Here is a 6,786-nt window from a genome sequence, read left to right as displayed (position 1 = left end):
AATTATAAGCATGAATAGTCCAAAACGCCCCTTAAAAACTTTTAACAGAAATCCGACCCAGTCAGGCTTACGAAGCCTGCGACGGTACGCAGCCTGCGACGGTCCGTCCTGCAGGTCCGTCGTAAAGTTCAGAGAGTTAATTCTGTGGAAAGATTTGTGACGGTCCGTCGCGCCAACGACGGTCCGTCCTGCCATTCCGTCGTGAAGTTCAGAGAGTCGATCTCAGAACCCAAATTTTCAGAATCTAAGTGTTTTGGAACGAGACACCCTCGATGGTCCGTCGTGCCCATGACGGTCCGTCGTTGGATCCGTCGACCCAGACAGTTATTACCAGAAATAAACTCTACTGCTCAAAACGACTAAACAGGTCGTTATATTATTCTAAACTTATTTGAAACTGGCTTATTATTTTAAAGGGTCTTTATTTATTTATTTATTTATTTTTGTTGTGTAATTTTAAGGTTCAACATCCGTATATTTTTTTTCTGCTTATATTTGTATGTTTTTAATTTTTAATGTTATTATAGGTAGAATATATATAGATATCTAGTTTCTTAGAATTAGAGTTTGTGTAGGAAGGAGATATTTAGAGTTCAAGTTAATTTAGGATTATATATTTATTTATGTATTTTAGATTTAAAATAAGAAAATAAAATTTTATAAGATTTGAAGTTAGTTTTATCAAAAAATCCTAAGTATATTAAGAATATCTTTTTTTTTAATGAAACAAAAATTGTCCCTTTTTTTTCCTTCTCTGTACGTTTTTGTTTTATTTTTAAATTTTATATATTTTTTTATTATTATTATTTTTCTTGTAAAATCTGTTTCTTTCCTCTTTTTTTTTTATAGATTTTGTCTTTTTCTCCTTTTTTTAAAAAAATATAATTTTTTTGTTACTTCTTTTTTTTTTCCGTTCCTTTTTTTTTTAGTTTCTTACCTTTTTTTTATTAGTTTTATATTTTTATTATTATTTTTATTTTCATTCTACTTTCATCTTTTTCATTTTCTTTTTCTTTTTGATTTTTCACGTTTTTTTTTCTTCTTTTTTTTTATTTTCTGTTTCTGTTTTTTTTTTTTTTTAATTCTGTTTGTTTTTTTTTGTTTTTTTTTATGCTGTCTTCTTTTTATTTTTTTTTATTCTTATGGTTTTTCTTTCATTTTTTTTTACTCTTTCTCGTTAATTTTAATTTTAGTTATGACTCTGAATAATATTTACATATTCTCTCGATGATAAACTTTAATAATTCGAATTAGATAACTATCTTATACTTATTCTAAAGATAATTTTTAATCCAAATAATGTGTAAAAAAAAATGCATTACACATAAGTTTTTTAAATTACTAATCAATTAAAAATTTTAGTTTACATCCTAATCTAACAAGTTTATAAATTTTATTTTTATTTTTTAGTGAAAAACTAGGCTCCAGAAAAACATTAACTTATTAAATTACAGAATCAATTAAATTGCATCTAAAAGTTTAGACAATAATAATAATACAAAAATGTATGATACATATTTTATTTCATATTATTTTTTAGCAAGAAACTTTTTTGGTTCCGTTTTCCTGAACATTCATAAATTTTTTTTAAAAAAAATCACAACATGCATCACATATTGATACTATTCAAAAAAAAAAACTTTATATTATTATTATAAACATCAAATTTTCATACAACATTCTATTTAATTAATTCGAGAATTTAGATTTACCTCGATGCGAAAATGGATACCACAAAAACAACTGCTACGATCTACTGATTTCCAAAGTTAATAATTGTTAATTAACTTTAAAGAGCCGCAAAACCGAAACCGCGAACAAAACCTTTGATTACCAGATAAAACTCACTTTTTCACTCTTTTTGTTTGCTCTCTATCTTTCTCTGTATTTTTCTCTTTTCCTCTCTGTATTTCTTTGTATCTGTGTGTTCTCTTTTTTTTCAACTGAACGTGTTTTTTATAATAATTTTGGCTGAGAGTCTGGTGCTAATTAAAAGGAACGTAATAGAGTGGGATTAGGATTTAATTTGAAATATTGTTGAGGGAATTGGGGTTGAGATAAGGATATAAAATAAATAATAATAATAATAGAAAATTAACAAAATAAAAATAATAAAAAAATGGTGTAAAATTTCAAAAGAAACGTCCAAAGAGAGAGAGAAAAAAAGAAAAATAAAAAAAATAAATGGGATGAGATTTTTTAGTAAAATAAGTTAGGAAGTTGGGAATAATTAGGATAAGGGGAAGGTAATTTGAATATTTAGGACTCCTTTTTTTTCTTTTTCTTCTACCATTATTTTTAAACTAATTAAAAGTTGAAGATTTAAAACAAATACCATAAATTCATAATTTTTTATTATTAAAGTAATTTACACAATTTATTTATTTTTATTTATTTTAAATATAACTTTTTTTTAAAGTAGGTGTGAAATCTTTATATTTTGGTAAAAATTAGGTGTTCACAAAACTATGGTGAAGATTAATTCATAAGTTAAAACAAAATTTAATTTGATTGTAAATCTAAGAGCATACCTTCAATTCTTCAACTTGGTATTCTGACGATGAGATGTCTTTTATATTTTGTTGGGGAAACAATCAAATATGCTTAGTTTTTTTGTTGTTTAGGATAGAAAATAATTTTTTTCTCTTGTTTTGGATGAAAGAAAATAGGGAATATTTTTTTCTCTGTTATGAATGAACCGTGAAGCGTTTTTGTTTTGTTTGTTTCTTTTTGAAGTTTTTAATCTAAACAAACGTTTGAAAAAGAGAAAGAGTTTGAGTTGGATAGGGACTTGAAAAAATCATTGTTCCTATTTTAATAATTTATAAAGAGTTTACGGGACAATCATACTTCTTTTATTAAAAATTGAAAAGAAAAGAAAAAATAAATGGTCCCACACACATTTTTTTTTAAAAAAATGGAACGTGTAAATTTTTTTCTTTCTTTTTGATTTTTTATCTTTTTCTGCAAAGATCAAGAAGAAAAAGGGATGGTCCCACTATTCAGATAAATAAATAAAAGGAAAAAGTGAATTTCTTTTGTCCTTTTCTGTTAAAAATTAAAAAGAAAAAGAAAAATAAGATGGTCAAATTTTGTTTAGTAAAATAATTATACCATTTTCTTTGGAATAATAAAGTATTATTATTTTTATAATAAAGATTGGTGTCCCAAGAGCGACAAAAAATCTGTCAAGGAACCTAAGGGCCATTCGAACAAAAAAGAGAGAAAATTTAAAGAGTTTAAGTCATTGAAGATGTGCCCTAATGTGGCAGCACATGATTTTATTCATATTTTTTTAAATAAAATAGGCTGAACTGACTGATTATAAAGAAACTTATTTCATAGACGCTCTCTGTGAACCTTGGGGTAATAGATTTTCTGATGTTTATCATAACACATGACCCAATCAACCATTTAGGGTTTACATTAGTCATCTTGAACACTTGTGGGAGGATTTCAATCTTTGAATTACTTATAATCTTTAGTTGCTTATTCGGTTTTCTTTTAAATATATGAATTATGTATCTTGTACTAGTCTCAAATTATGTTATTAAACTTAAAATTCCTTGTTATCAAAGTCTACAATATATTAGTTATACACATTAAGAAATTAGATTTGAATTTTGATTAAATATTTAATTTGTAGATGATGATTGGATGCATACGTATCTTCACGATTTTACATTAAATATGAAATCTTTATGAGAATTAATTTTCTTGAATGTGTATGTCGTGCATAATTAATTAAAATTCTTGCCTAATTATATGTCAATAATAGACATGACATCAAAACGTATCATTGCTGACTTAAACAAAGGTGAAAAACTTAATGGTGACAATTACAACATTTGGAGTTGTAAAATATGGTACGTACTGGAAGATAAAAATGTTTTGGAGAGTATAAACCATGTTTTGAATGAACCATAAGAGGGTAATACTGCACAACACAAAAGGGATCTTGAAGCTTACAAAGCTTGGAAGAAGGCTAACACCACTGCACGTGGAATAATAGTTAGTTCTGTAGTTGATGACCTCATACGTGAATGTGAGGAATTCCCTATTGCTCATGCTATGTGGGCACATCTACGAGGAATGTATGGAGGTACGTCTGTTACCCACCTCTAACAGTTGACTATCAAATTTGACACTTACAAAAAAACGTCATGATCAAAATATCAAACAACACCTTAGGGTGATGTCAAACATGATAGCTCAACTCAAGAGTGGTGGCCATGTTCTTTTAGATGAGCAATGAGTTCCGGAAGTAATTCCGTCTCTACCCAATAATTGGGAACATTGGAAGATTAACTTGACCCATAATGATAACATCAAACTTTTTCCGATGTTGCACGTCATGTTGAACTTGAAGATGAGCGCCTTGGTGCTTCTAAGGCTTCTTCTAATGCCTTTGTGGCAGATTAAAGTGGTACAAAATCTTCATGTTTCAAGCGCAAGAAAAACAGGAAAAGAAATGGGAAAGAAAAAGAGACTGGAGAAGGACCCTCTAAGAAAAAGAAGAAACCAAATTCTAAGAAAGGAAAATGCTTTTTTAAGAAGTGAGACAAGAGCAAAATGAAGTGCTACAATTGCCAAATGTTGGGGCATTTTGCTCATGACTGCACTGAGCCTAAAAAGGTAGCATTTCTAAATAACGCATCTCTAAGTGCTACATATGTTTCTACCACTTCTTTACTAACTAAATCATATCCTATGCGGATTGTAGATTCAGAATCCACCGACCACGTAAGACGAGATAGAGGCGTTTTTGGAGTTTCGTCGAGTTTCATGTAAATCAAGGTGGATCTACGTAGTAAACATTGCTAGGCTTGAAGTCAAAGGTATAAGCACTTGAAAAGTGGACTTGCGTGGTGGCAGTTCCTTGATGTTGCATGACGTCCTATACACTCTAGAGATTCGACGAAACTTAGAGTCTGTGTCAGTTATTTTAGATGTTGGTTTTTATTTGTTTTTTAGTTGTAATGGTGTTAGAATAACTCTAGATAATGTTATTATATGGTTTTGGACTTCGTTATTACTATTTTATCATATTAGATTGTAATCCTTCAACGTATGACTATTATGTTGACCGTTGTGTAATGACATATTATTCAAGTACGAGGCACATCATCTATGAATTACACATTCAAGGGGAGTGTTATAAAGTATTTATATTATAGTGAATGTCTATCATGTGGAGTCCTTTTAGGATATGATTAAGAGTCCTATTTGGGTACCAAGTTAGATTTCTCCTATAAATAGAGAGCTCCTCTTCATTTTAAAATCATTCATCAAAGAGAAATAATAAGTCTTCTCTTCTCTTCTCTCTAGTTTTTTCTTCTTATTCTATAGTTTTATAACAATCATCATATAAATAAATATTGTAAATTCATAATGAAAATAATCATAATTTAAAAGTACTAAATCATGCTAAAATAAGTTTAATGAGTATTAGTTACATTACTAAATATTTAAATAAAATTAAAATTAGATTATGTATTTTAATTGTATAACCAATGTAAAATTAACGAACAAATATTCAATATTATTGTCATTCTTAATGTTGAATTGATGTTCATTTTGCATTAGTATTAATTTAATTTTGACATATGTTTTGATATAACTATCAATATCTATGAACTCTAATCTTTATTGGACCATTCCGAATTCTAAGTTTTAAACTTGAAATAACATATTAAAAGATGAAAATTATGAAATACTATAAGAAATATTTTAAAATGATATCAAAGTAAATATTTTATGTATAAAATAAAATTTTAAAATTACCTATATAATGTGGGGTTGGTTCGGTCTTGGGTTGTTTTTTAGTTAAAATCAAACCAACCCAAATATAGTCGGTTTCTTTTCCAATACCAAACCAACTCAAACCAAATCACTAGTCGGATTTTTTTCCGATTTGACTCTTTGCAGTTTGATTCGATTTTTTATTCAGTTTTGTACACCCCTATGTGTGCATGTGTTAAAAGAACAAAGGGATAGCCCCTTTTTTGTTTAAAACTTGGCCACTTTAATTGTTGTTCTAATCAAATTAATTAAACTTATATATAGCCAAATTGAGTCAATAAAAAATAAATAAGATGAATAATTATCGATTAATTATTTGAGTTTCTTAATTTAAACAAGACAAAATAATTATCAATACTTATTCATTATTTAAAATAGAGAACTAATTATACAAAATTATAAATTCACTAATTCAAAGGAAATAAATACGTCACTAAACATTTAATTTTTAGCTATTTATTAAATATTTATATAAAAGATGAAAAATAAATAAGCCAATATTATAATTATATAGTCAACTAACCAAAACTAATTAGTATTTTTGAAAGAGGATCATTTCATATTGTTTGAAATTAAAGACACTCCAAATTTAACTCGAATTTCATAGGGTCAAAATTGAGTGTCAATACCCCAGAAACCTGAAAAAGCTGACATAAGCTTGGAAAAGAAGGAGGAAGAGATTTATAGCGCAAGGACGGCGATAGATTGCAAATTCATGGACAAATACAAAGTCATGAGGTTCGGAAAAAGGAAGGGGAGCCATAATTTCATGCAGATGCTTGGCGCCCAGGTAGACTAGGTATGTTTTATTGAGTAGTAGTAAATATGTGATTCACCGTGTAGTATACTAGTAATTGATGGTAGAATTCATGCGTAGGTTTTCGTGCACTGAAAAAGGAAAAGTCGTACACGTAATCATAGTTATTCCATCCGAATTGTACGTTAGGGGGAAGGCTAATCAGGTGAATCAAGGTAGGTGATGGC

The sequence above is a fragment of the Solanum pennellii genome, chromosome 12, assembly GCF_001406875.1.
Source record: "Solanum pennellii chromosome 12, SPENNV200".
In the NCBI taxonomy this organism is placed as follows: Eukaryota; Viridiplantae; Streptophyta; class Magnoliopsida; order Solanales; family Solanaceae; genus Solanum; species Solanum pennellii.
This window is presented reverse-complemented; position numbering follows the sequence as displayed.